The sequence below is a fragment of the Aegilops tauschii genome, chromosome 7, assembly GCF_002575655.3.
Source record: "Aegilops tauschii subsp. strangulata cultivar AL8/78 chromosome 7, Aet v6.0, whole genome shotgun sequence".
Classification (NCBI taxonomy): Eukaryota; Viridiplantae; Streptophyta; class Magnoliopsida; order Poales; family Poaceae; genus Aegilops; species Aegilops tauschii.
Genome location: NC_053041.3, coordinates 506,207,751 through 506,221,120, shown reverse-complemented (window position 1 = coordinate 506,221,120; position 13,370 = coordinate 506,207,751). Strand labels below are relative to the sequence as shown.

The 13,370-nt window shown below is 48.9% G+C and overlaps 1 pseudogene; it reads left to right on the top strand.

The window, feature by feature from the left end:
• Positions 1-9,605: 9,605 nt before the first annotated feature.
• Positions 9,606-13,370, top strand: part of LOC141027309 (diphosphomevalonate decarboxylase MVD2, peroxisomal-like) — a 29,475-nt pseudogene continuing 25,710 nt past the window's right edge.

Genomic DNA, 13,370 nt, shown 5'->3' with positions numbered 1-13,370 from the left:
TTCAAAATGGAGACATAGATATTTGTAAAGTACATACGGACCTGAATGTAGCAGATCCGTTTACTAAACCTCTCCCTAGGGCAAAACATGATCAACACCAGGACACAATGGGTGTTCGATTCATCACAATGTAACTAGATTATTGACTCTAGTGCAAGTGGGAGACTGTTGGAAATATGCCCTAGAGGCAATAATAAATGGTTATTATTATATTTCTTTGTTCATGGTAATTGTCTATTATTCATGCTATAATTGTATTGTCTGGAAATCGTAATACATGTGTGAATACATAGACCACAAAGTGTCCCTAGTAAGCCTCTAGTTGACTAGCTCGTTGATCAACAGATAGTCATGGTTTCCTGACTATGGACATTGGATGTCATTGATAACAGGATCACATCATTAGGAGAATGATGTGATGGACAAGACCCAATCTTAAGCATAGCATAAAAGATCGTGTAGTTTCGTTTGCTAGAGCTTTTCCAATGTCAAGTATCTTTTCCTTAGACCATGAGATCGTGCAACTCCCGGATACCGTAGGAGTGCTTTGGGTGTGCCAAACGTCACAACGTAACTGGGTGATTATAAAGGTGCACTACGGGTATCTCCGAAAGTGTCTGTTGGGTTGGCACGGATCGAGACTGGGATTTGTCACTCCGTGTGACGGAGAGGTATCTCTGGGCCCACTCGGTAATGCATCATCATAATGAGCTCTATGTGACTAAGGCGTTAGTCACGGGATCATGCATTGCGGTACGAGTAAAGAGACTTGCCGGTAACGAGATTGGACAAGGTATTGGGATACCGACGATCGAATCTCGGGCAAGTAACATACCGATTGACAAAGGGAATTGCATACGGGATTGATTGAATCCTCGACACCATGGTTCATCCGATGAGATCATCGTGGAACATGTGGGAGCCAACATGGGTATCCAGATCCCGCTGTTGGTTATTGACCGGAGAGGCGTCTCGGTCATGTTTGCATGTCTCCCGAACCCGTAGGGTCTACACACTTAAGGTTCGGTGACGCTAGGGTTGTAGAGATATGTGTATGCGGAAACCCAAAAGTTGTTCGGAGTCCCGGATGAGATTCCGGACGTCACGAGAGGTTCCGGAATGGTCCGGAGGTGAAGAATTATATATAGGAAGTCAAGTTTCGGCCACCGGGAAAGTTTCGGGGGTTACCGGTATTGTACCGGGACCACCGGAAGGGTCCCGGGGGTCCACCGGGTGGGGCCACCTATCCCGGAGGGCCCATGGGCTGAAGTGGGAAGGGAACCAGCCCCTAGTGGGCTGGGCGCCCCCCCATGGGCCTCCCCCCATGCGCCTAGGGTTGGGAACCCTAGGGTGGGGGGCTTCCCACTTGCCTTGGGCGGCAAGGCACCCCCTTCCCCCCTTTGGCCGCCGCCCCCCCTTGAGATCCCATCTCCAGGGCCGGCACCCCCCCCCCCAGGAGGCCTATATAAAGGGGGGGAGGGCAGCACACTACAGCCTTGGGCGCCTCCCACCTCCCCTGCAACACCTCTCCCTCTCGCAGAAGCTCGGCGAAGCCCTGCCGAGACCCGCTACATCCACCACCACGCCGTCGTGCTGCTGGATCTCCATCAACCTCTCCTTCCCCCTTGCTGGATCAAGAAGGAGGAGACGTCGCTGCACCGTACGTGTGTTGAATGCGGAGGTGCCGTCCGTTCGGCACTCGGTCATCGGTGATTTGGATCACGGCGAGTACGACTCCGTCATCCACGTTCATTGGAACGCTTCCGCTCGCGATCAACAAGGGTATGTAGATGCACTCCTTTCCCCTCGTTGCTAGTATACTCCATAGATGCATCTTGGTGAGCATAGGAAAATTTTAAAATTATGCTACGATACCCAACACGAGCGGCCTCGGCTGCGGCGGCCAAGCTCTCCGCCGTCTCCTGGGCCTTCTCAATGTCGGCCCGCTTCATGGTGAGCTTCACGTCATGCTTGGCCAGCTTGCCCTGGGCATCCTTCAGCTCCTCGCGAGCCTGGCGGAACCAGTCCTGCGTCTCGGCGACGCGCTTCTGGAGGTCCGCCTCCGCCTTCTCCGCCACCGCCATCCTGGACTTAGCCTTGTCCAAGCGGGCACGGTGGAGTGCCTGGAGCTTCCGGAAGCTGGCGCCCATGGCATGGAGGAGCCGTTCTTCCTGGGAGCCGTCGCCACCAGCGCTCGGCTCGTCAACAACCTTGAGCCCAACGGCAGCAAGCACCTCGTCGTCGAACACCTCTCCCTCGACGGGAGCCCTGGTGCTCGACGCGCCTGGAAGGTGGACGAAGAGGTCGTCACTCACCTTCAGATACCTGCCAGAGCTAGAGGCAGTGGAGGAGGAAGGCTGGTCATCAACAACCTCCTCCTCGGTAACGGACTTGCTGGCCCCTCGGCAGGCCCCTTGCCGGGCTCCCCGACAGGCTCCTTCGCGGCGTCCTCAGCAGCGCCCTTGGCGGCCTCCTCGGCAGCGATCTTCTCGGCCTCCGCCTCAGCGGCCTTGGCGACATCCTCGATGACGGTGTCGATGTCCTCTGGATCTGCCGAGGGAGGATCTGAACGCCGAGGAGAGGATGAGGCGAGGCCAAGACAAAAAATAAAACAAAGAAAAAGCAAACAGGAACGGAAGGCGAGTGGCTTACCCGTGCCAGGCTGGGAAGCAGAGGCCCCTCCCCACCACCATTTGGCGCCGAGGCAAAGCCACCAGTGCCCGAGTCCGCCTCCTCCTCCTCCGTGTGCATAGGCTCGGTGCTTGGCGCCTGCTACCTCTTGAGCACTGCGTTGGTTTTCCCTTGAAGAGGAAAGGGTGATGCAGCAAAGTAGCGTAAGTATTTCCCTCAGTTTTTGAGAACCAAGGTATTAATCCAGTAGGAGGCTACGCGCGAGTCCCTCGTGCCTACACAAAACAAATAAATCCTCGCAACCAACGCGATAAGGGGTTGTCAATCCCTTCACGGTCACTTACGAGAGTGAGATCTGATAGATATGATAGGATAATATTTTTGGTATTTTTATGATAAAGATGCAAAGTAAAATAAAAGCAAAGGAAATAACTAAGTGTTGGAAGATTAATATGATGAAGATAGACCCGGGGGCCATAGGTTTCACTAGTGTCTTCTCTTAAGAGCATAAGTATTTTACGATGGGTGAACGAATTACTTTGAGCAATTGACAGAATTGAGCATAGTTATGAGAATATCTAGGTATGATCATGTATATAGGAATCACGTCCGAGACAAGTAGACCGACTCCTGCCTGCATCTACTACTATTACTCCACTCATCGACCGCTATCCAGCATGCATCTAGAGTATTAAGTTCATGAAAACAGAGTAACGCCTTAAGCAAGATGACATGATGTAGAGGGATAAATTCATGCAATATGATAAAAAAAACCCATCTTGTTATCCTCGATGGCAACAATACAATACGTGCCTTGCTGCCCCTACTGTCACTGGGAAAGGACACCGCAAGATTGAATCCAAAGCTAAGCACTTCTCCCATTGCAAGAAAGATCAATCTAGTAGGCCAAACCAAACTGATAATTTGAAGAGACTTGCAAAGATAACCAATCATACATAAAAGAATTCAGAGAAGATTCAAATATTGTTCATAAATAATCTTGATCATAATCCCACAATTCATCGGTCTCAACAAACACACCGCAAAAAGAAGATTACATCGAATAGATCTCCACGAGAGAGGGGGAGAACATTGTATTGAGATCCAAAAAGAGAGAAGAAACCATCTAGCTAGGCATAAAAGCAAGGATAGATCTTAGGTATTGCCATCTTTGGTAGGCAATCCATAAGTGGCTCTCATGATATATTCATATGGTAATTTTTTTTCCTAGGGAAGTGTTCCATGCCTTTCTTTAATGGAAATTGAAATCTAATATTCCCTTCCTTCATATCAATGATTGCACCAATCGTTCTAAGGAAAGGTCTACCAAGAATAATAGGACATGAAGGATTGCAATCTATATCAAGGACGATAAAATCTACGGGCACATAATTCCTATTTGCAACAATAAGAACATCATTAGTTCTTCCCATAGGTTTCTTAATAGTGGAATCTGCAAGGTGCAAGTTTAGAGAGCAATCATCAAAATCATGGAAACCTAGCAAATCACACAAAGTTTTGGGAATAGTGGAAACACTAGCACCCAAATCACATAAAGCATAGAACTCATGATCCTTAATCTTAATTTTAATTGTAGGTTCCCACTCATCATAAAGTTTTCTAGGGATAGAAACTTCCAACTCAAGTTTTTCTTCATAAGATTGCATCAAGGCATCAACGATATGTTTAGTAAACGCTTTATTTTGACTATAAGCATGAGGAGAATTTAGGACAAATTGCAACAAGGAAATACAATCTATCAAAGAGCAATTATCATAATTAAATTCCTTGAAATCCAAAATAGTGGGTTTAACATCTAGGGTTTTGATTTCTTCAATCCCACTTTTGTCAATTTTAGCATCAAGATCTAAAAACTCCAAATTTTTCGAACGCCTTCTAGGTAAAGGTGGATCATATTCAGTCCCATCATTATCAAGATTCATATTGCAAAACAAAGATTTAATAGGAGACACATCAATAACTTTTAGATCTTCATCTTTATTTGCATAGAAATTTGAAGAACACGCTTTTATAAAGCAATCTTTCTTAGCACGCATCCTAGCGGTTCTTTCTTTGCACTCATCAATGGAAATTCTCATGGCTTTGAGAGACTCATTGATATCATGCTTAGGAGGAATAGATCTAAGTTTTAAAGAATCAACATCAAGAGAAATTCTATCAACGTTCCTAGCCAATTCATCAACTTTAAGCAATTTCTCTTCAAGCAAAGCATTGAAATTCTTTTGCGAATTCATAAACTCTTTAACACTAGTCTCAAATTCAGAGGGCATCTTATTAAAATTTCCATAAGAGTTATTGTAGGAATTACCATAATTATTAGAGGAATTACTAGGATAAGGCCTAGGATTAAAGTTTCCTCTATACGCGTTGTTACCAAAATTATTCCTACCAACAAAATTCACATCCATAGATTCATTATTATTCTCAATCAAAGTAGACAAAGGCATATCATTAGGATCAGAAGAAACACTCTTAGTAGCAAATAATTTCATAAGTTCATCCATCTTTCCACTCAAAACATTAATTTCTTCTATCGCATGCACTTTTTTATTAGTAGATCTTTCAGTGTGCCATTGAGAATAATTAACCATAATATTATCTAGGAGTTTAGTAGCTTCTCCTAAAGTGATTTCCATAAAAGTGCCTCCCGTGGCCGAATCTAAAAGATTTCTAGAAGCAAAATTCAATCCGGCATAAAATTTTTGTATAATCATCCACAAATTCAAACCATGAGTAGGGCAATTACGTATCATTAATTTCATCCTCTCCCAAGCTTGTGCAACATGTTCATGATCCAGTTGCTTAAAATTCATAATATCGTTTCTAAGAGAGATGATTTTAGCGGGAGGAAAATACTTAGAGATAAAAGCATCTTTGCACTTGTTCCAAGAATCAATACTATTTTTAGGCAAAGACGAAAACCAAGCTTTAGCACGATCTCTAAGCGAAAAAGGAAAGAGCTTCAATTTAACAATATCATTATCAACATCTTTCTTCTTTTGCATATCACACAAATCAACGAAGCTATTTAGGTGAGTAGCGGCATCTTCACTAGGAAGGCCGGCGAATTGATCTTTCATGACAAGATTCAACAAAGCAGCATTGATTTCACAAGATTCAGTATCGGTAAGAGGAGCAATCGGAGTGCTAAGGAAATCATTATTGTTGGTATTGGTAAAGTCACATAATTTGGTATTATCTTGAGCCATCGTGACAAACAAACAATTCAACACACGAGCAAACAAAAAGCAAGCGAAAAAGAGGCAAATGGAAAAGAGAGGGCAAATAAAACGGCAAGGGTGAAGTGGGGGAGAGGAAAACGAGAGGCAAATGGAAAATAATGTAATGCGGGAGATAACGGATTGTGATGGGTACTTGGTATGTTGACTTTTGCGTAGACCTCCCCGACAACGGCGCCAGAAATCCTTCTTGCTACCTCTTGAGCACTGCGTTGGTTTTCCCTTGAAGAGGAAAGGGTGATGCAGCAAAGTAGCGTAAGTATTTCCCTCAGTTTTTGAGAACCAAGGTATCAATCCAGTAGGAGGCTACGCGCGAGTCCCTCATACCTACACAAAACAAATAAATCCTCGCAACCAACGCGATAAGGGGTTGTCAATCCCTTCATGGTCACTTACGAGAGTGAGATCTGATAGATATGATAGGATAATTTTTTTGGTATTTTTATGATAAAGATGCAAAGTAAAATAAAAGCAAAGGAAATAACTAAGTGTTGGAAGATTAATATGATGAAGATAGACCCGGGGCCATAGGTTTCACTAGTGGCTTCTCTCAAGAGCATAAGTATTTTACGGTGGGTGAACGAATTACTGTTGAGCAATTGACAGAATTGAGCATAGTTATGAGAATATCTAGGTATGATCATGTATACAGGAATCACGTCCGAGACAAGTAGACCGACTCCTGCCTGCATCTACTACTATTACTCCACTCATCGACCGCTATCCAGCATGCATCTAGAGTATTAAGTTCATGAAAACAGAGTAACATCTTAAGCAAGATGACATGATGTAGAGGGGTAAATTCATGAAATATGATAAAAAAAACCATCTTGTTATCCTCGATGGCAACAATACAATATGTGCCTTGCTGCCCCTACTGTCACTGGGAAAGGACACTGCAAGATTAAACCTAAAGCTAAGCACTTCTCCCATTGCAAGAAAGATCAATCTAGTAGGGCAAACCAAACTGATAATTCGAAGAGACTTGCAAAGATAACCAATCATACATAAAATAATTCAGAGAAGATTCAAATATTGTTCATAGATAATCTTGATCATAAACCCACAATTCATCGGTCTCAACAAACACACCGCAAAAAGAAGATTACATCGAATAGATCTCCACGAGAGAGGGGGGAGAACATTGTATTGAGATCCAAAAAGAGAGAATAAACCATCTAGCTACTAACTATGGACCCGAAGGTCTGAAGTAAACTACTCACACTTCATCGGAGGGGCTATGGTGATGATGTAGAAGCCCTCCGTGATGGATGCCCCCTCCGGCGGAGCTCCGGAACAGGCCCCAAGATGGGATCTCGTGGGTACAGAAGGTTGCGGCGGTGGACTTAGGTTTTTGGCTCCTGTTCTGATCGTTTGGGGGTATGTAGGTATATATAGGAGGAAGGAGTACGTCGGTGGAGCAACAGGGGGCCCACGAGGGTGGAGGGCGCGCCCTGGGGGGGTAGGCGCACCCCCCTACCTCGTGGCCTCCTCCTTTGTTTCTTGACGTAGGGTCCAAGTCTCCTAGATCATATTCTTCCTAAAAATCACTTCCCGAAGGTTTCATTCCGTTTGGACTCCGTTTGATATTCCATTTCTGCGAAACTCTGAAATAGGCAAAAAACAACAATTCTGGGCTGGGCCTCCAGTTAATAGGTTAGTCCCAAAAATAATATAAAAGTGAATAATAAAGCCCAATAATGTCCAAAACAGTAGATAATATAGCATGGAGCAATCAAAAATTATAGATACGTTGGAGACGTATCAGCGCCCTTGCCGGGGACGCCCCTCGGGGCGGCGTGGTCGATGGGGGCGGCGTGTTGGGGGTGGCCCTCTGTGGCTCCTCCTGCCGCTGTTCTCCTCCTGCAACCATGGCAAGGTCAGCGCCAACTGATCATACCCCCGACACACGTTGGCGGAGGGCAAGTGATGGACTCGCGCTGGGGGCTGGGCCGGGGCTGCTGTCCGGGCTGCTCAACACCACCAGTGGTGTGCCGGAGGCGCCTGCCAGGGGCTGGTCGCTCGTCGAGGTCCTGGCCCTCTTCACCCTCTGGGCCAGCGTCTCCACCTCCCAGCAAATGAAGATAATCCAAGATAAGCAGCACTGTTTGAGGAAACGGAGATGACAAAAAGAAGGGGGGAATAAAGAGCTTATTCCTCCTCCTCCTCCTCTGCCGCCTTCCTCTTCCTCCTCGGGCCGAGGGATCCGAAGTCAAAAGTCATCTCCGCGTCAACATCTGCCAGAGGAGGGAAAGGAGGTGGCGTTTGAACGCGCTTGGATGAGGAAGAAGTGGATGCCTTCTTCTTCGCCGCCGCGGCCCTCGTCTGGCGCACAGACGTCTCCTGGGCGTGCCATAGCTGCGCCGCCCTGCCGGGCTGGACCGGCTCGCCAGAGGTGGCCCGCCGCAGGACCCGCCCTCTCCCCGTGGCTGGGGGTCAACGGCCACAGCCTCCTCCTCCGACGAATCGCCGACCACGTCTTCGATGAGAGGAGCCCCAGTGCCGGTGCTGCTGGCCTCCCCGGCGGCCTCCACCCACTGGGCGAGCTCCTTCTCCTCCGCTTCCGCCGCGGCCTGGTCCTCAACGCCACCGGTGCTGCCGGCCTCCTCGGTGAGCTTCGCCTCTGCCGCCCTGGCGGCGATGTAGTCCAGCTTCGCCTGGGTAGTGTCCTGGACGAGCCGCGGCTCGGTGGTGACGTACCCCTTATGCAGGGTGTCGAAGAACTCCTGCACTTGAATTTCCTCTGGCTCAACCCAGCTCGGGTCAAGCCCATGCGCGTTGAAGTCCGGCATCATGGCGATGATGTCGATCCGGCGCGAGTTGTTGCTCAGCGGGACCACTCCTGCCGGCAACTTGAACAAAGGCCCCTTGGCGACCTTGCCGGTCCGCTCAACCTCGCCGTCGCGGTTCACGTCGAGCTGGAAGAGCCGCTGGCAGAAGTGGGCATGCCCCATCACCGTGAGGTTGTGGTCGAGGCCGGGGCGAAGCCTCATGATGTCGGCGGCGTTCATGAAGAGCCAAGCCGCCTCCCCTTGTTATGCAGCGGAGCGATTCGGCGGCGGATGAAATCCGCCCCGATCATCTCAAGGGTGAGCCCGGCCTCGGTAGGGCGGAGGATCCTGGTGGTGGCGACCGTGAGCTTCGCGTCATCAGCGTCAGCATTGCTCCAGTCGCCCCGGCAAACCGGCGGCGCGCCGCGGACCCGACAAAAGTCCGGCAGGTCCTTCTCTTCAATCCAGCGCCACCGGCCCCGCCATTCTTCCCACCTCTCCTTCATGGCGCCCTCCGGGTACGCCCCCTTGGCCCTTGGGATCCAGGCGACGCACCCGGAAATGGTGCCCCCCGGTTGGATCCGAGGGAAGAAGTAATGGCGGAAGATCGCCGTGTTGGGATGCACCCCGGCGAAGCCCTCGCAGAGGTCCGCGAAAAGAGCCATGCATGCAACGGTATTCGGAGTAAAATCCAAAAGATGGAAGCCGTAGGTGTGCATGACGTCGTTGAAGAAATCGGAGAAGGGGGGACAGAGCCCGCAGGAGAAGTAGTCGACAAAGAAAGGGTACCGATTTGGGGCAGCCTCGGTGTAGTTGGCAGGGATGACGCGTGTGGCTGGATGCCCCGTCGTCTCTCCCCCCGTCTTCACCCCCCACAAGGGTTTGAAGGCCTCCCGGAGCTCGAACACGTCGACCGTCGAGGGGAAGTAGGCGAGCTGCGTCCATGCGCCGCCTGCTCACTCTCGGGCGGCTCCATCGCCCCGGCATCTTTGGCCACTCCCTTGCCCTTGGTGGATTTGGGAGCCATGGCGGCTGCGAGAAGCAAGGGGCGGAGGATGGCGAAGGCGTAGCAGCGGCAAGCGAAGGCAAGAGCTCGAGGAGGAAGAAAGGGGACGGCGGCTCTGAGATTGGAGAAGACGCAGGGAGGAGGGTAAAGTGAGGAGCGCGCCCGCGGTGATTCCTTTTTACGGGGAAGGCACGGACCGCCTCCTTTCCCATTAACTGCGATGTGACGCATGCGTGTGGGAACCGGTCCGCACATGCCCCCATGTCACGCACGACCCCCCCCCCCCCCCACGTCGCGCGTTCGACGCGGGTCGTGGGGAAGCGCTAGCAGATGGAAAATTACTATGGTAAAATCCGCCCCGCCTGCCCGCGCACCGTTCTGGGCCTGGCCCAACAACGCGTCGCGCTTATGTGTGGCCCAGGCCCGGGGGCTCCTGTCGGTATACAAAAGATAGGGGCGCTCCTTTTGACCCCTTTACTTGTGCACGGACAATCGGAGCCGCGCCCACGGCCACACTGAGCAGAGCAGGGGAGGGAAACCGGAGAGAAGCCAGAGGCACAAGATGGTCGGAGGCGACGCCAAGACTGGGAACACAAGGCAGCAAAGTGGCGAGATGGAGTCCCCCGGCAAGGCCCTTGCTAGGGCGGCCTCCGCGGCCCCGGCGAGGGCCCTGCCGGGGCAACTTGCCCAAACACCAACAGAGCGAGCCGCCCTTGAGCACCGCGGGTTCCAACCCAACCAACTACATTGGGACCAGGGCTCGGGAGGCACCTCCGTGGTGGCGTGCAGATCTTTGTCAAGATCATAAACACACAAGATCAGATGAGGACCAGAAGATGGCGACCCTCGGCGAGATCCTTGCCGAGGAAGGCCACAAGACCCCCGGCAAGATCCTTGCCGAGGACGACTGCGCGCCACGACAAGACCCTTGCCGGGCTCCCGGCAAGGCCCTTGCCGAGGACGTCAGCAGGGCCACCACCAGACCCGCACCAGCCAAGTTTCCACTGCCGTTAGCATGCAGCTGCCAGCCCAACCAGCTGGGCAGGCACCTGCGCGGCGACATGCAGCTTCCAGGCCAGATCAGCAAGCGCCTGCGTGGCGGCATGCGGATCTTCGCGAAGACCCTACCACCGCGCCACCTCAGCTGCCTGCCTGCCTACATGGCGCCGCATGCATCGCTGGCCAGGGCGCGTGTCGAAGCGAGTTGGGAGCGGCAACGGACGGGACGGGCCTCGTTCCCGTCCCCGATAAAGCTAGGGGACACCTAAGCCGCGAATTAAATGCGTCTTGTCCTATAATACGGACGATAAGCTCACAGTACTGTAGGCCTTTCCACCTCCTGTGTACCACTGTGGCAGCCCCTTTCGACTATAAAAGGAGGCCCATGGCGTACTGGAGAGGGATTCGACTCTTTTGAACTACACAGCCCCCGTAGCTAGTTTGAGAGCTCAAGAACACTCAATACATCCACCAAAGCAGGACTAGGGTTTTACGCACCCTCGCGTCCCGAACCTGGGTAAACGATCCTTGTACTGACTGTTAATCCTGCTCTTCTCACAACCCCGCGCCCCGACAACCGTAGTAGGGATTCTTGTGATCCCATAGGTGTCGTTTCACACCGACACTCGCGGCGGGTATCGTTATTTTCTAACCTTCACAGATGATTTGAGCAGATATGGGTATATCTACTTGATGAAACATAAGTATGAAACATTTGAAAAGTTCAAAGAATTTCAGAGTGAAGTGGAAAATCATCGTAACAAGAAAATAAAGTTTCTAAGATCTGATCGTGGAGGTGAATATTTGAGTTATGAGTTTGGTCTTCATTTGAAACAATGCGGAATAGTTTCGCAACTCACGCCACCTGGAACACCACAGCGTGATGGTGTGTCCGAATGTCATAACCGCACTTTATTAGATATGGTGCGATCTATGATGTCTCTTATTGATTTACCGCTATCGTTTTGGGGTTATGCATTAGTGACAGCTGCATTCACGTTAAATATCCGTTGAGACGACACCGTATGAACTGTGGTTTAGCAATAAACCTAAGCTGTCGTTTCTTAAAGTTTGGGACTGCGATGCTTATGTGAAAAAGCTTCAAACATGATAAGCTCGAACCCAAATCGGAGAAGTGCGTCTTCATAGGATACCCAAAAGAAACTGTTGGGTACACCTTCTATCACAGATCCGAAGGCAAGACATTCGTTGCTAAGAATGGATCCTTTCTAGAGAAGGAGTTTCTCTCGAAAGAAGTGAGTGGGAGGAAAGTAGAACTTGAAGAGGTAATTGTTAGTTCATCACAGAAATCAGTTCCAGTGATTCCTACACCAGTTAGTGGGGAAGCTAATGATGATCATGAAACTTCGGATCAAGTTACTACCAAACCTCCTAGGTCAACCAGAGTACGACCCGCACCAGAGTGGTACGGTAATCCTGTTCTGGAAGTCATGTTACTAGACCATGATGAACCTACGAACTATGAGGAAGCGATGATGAGCCCAGATTCCAACAGATGGCTTGAGGCCATGAAATCTGAGATAGAATCCATGTATGAGAACAAAGTGTGGACTTGCCCGATGATCGGCAAGCCATTGAGAATAAATGGATCTTCAAGAGGAAGACGGACGCTGATAGTAGTGTTACTATCTACAAAGCTCGACTTGTCGAAAAGGGTTTTTGACAAGTTCAAGATGTTGACTACGATGAGATTTTCTCAATCATATCGATGCTTAAAGTCTGTCTAAATCATGTTAGCAATTGCCACATTTTATGAAATCTGACAAATGGATATCAAAACTGCATTCCTTAATGGATTTATTAAAGAAGAGTTGTATATGATACAACTAGAAGGTTTTATCAATCCTAAAGGTGCTAACACAGTGTGCAAGCTCCAGCGATCCATTTATGGACTGGAGCAAGCATCTCGGAGTTGGAATATATGCTTTGATGAGTTGATCAAAGCATATAGTTTTATACAGACTTGCAGTGAAGCCTGTATTTACAACAAAGTGAGTGGGAGCACTACAGCCTTTCTGATAAGTATATGTGAGTGACATATTGTTGATCGGAAATTATGTAGAATTTTCTGGAAAGCATAAAGAGTGTTTGAAAGGAGTTTTTCAAAGAAATACCTCGGTGAAGCTGCTTGCACATTGAGCATCAAGATCTATAGAAATAAATCAAGATGCTTGATAAGATTTTTCAATGAGTACATACCTTGACAAGATTTTGAAGTAGTTCAAAATGGAACAGTCAAAGAAGGAGTTCTTGCCTATGTTGCAAGGTGTAAAATTGAGTAAAGACTCAAAACCCGACCACGGCAGAAAATAGAAAAAGAATGAAAAGTCATTCCCTATGCCTCAATCATAGGTTCTATAAAATATGATATGCTGTGTACCAGACCTATTGTGTACCTCACCATGAGTTTGGCAAGAGGGTACAATAATGATCCAAGAGTGGATCACTGGACAACGGTCAAAATTATCCTTAGTGGAATAAGGAAGTGTTTCTCGGTTATGGAGGTGACAAAGAGTTCGTCGTAAAAGGTTACGTGATGCAAGCTTTGACACCGATCTGGATGACTCTAAGTCTCGATCTAGATACATATTGGAAGTGGGAGCAATTAGCTAGAGTAGCTCCATGCAGAGTATTGTAGACATAGAAATTTGCAAAATACATACGGATCTGAATGTTGTAGAC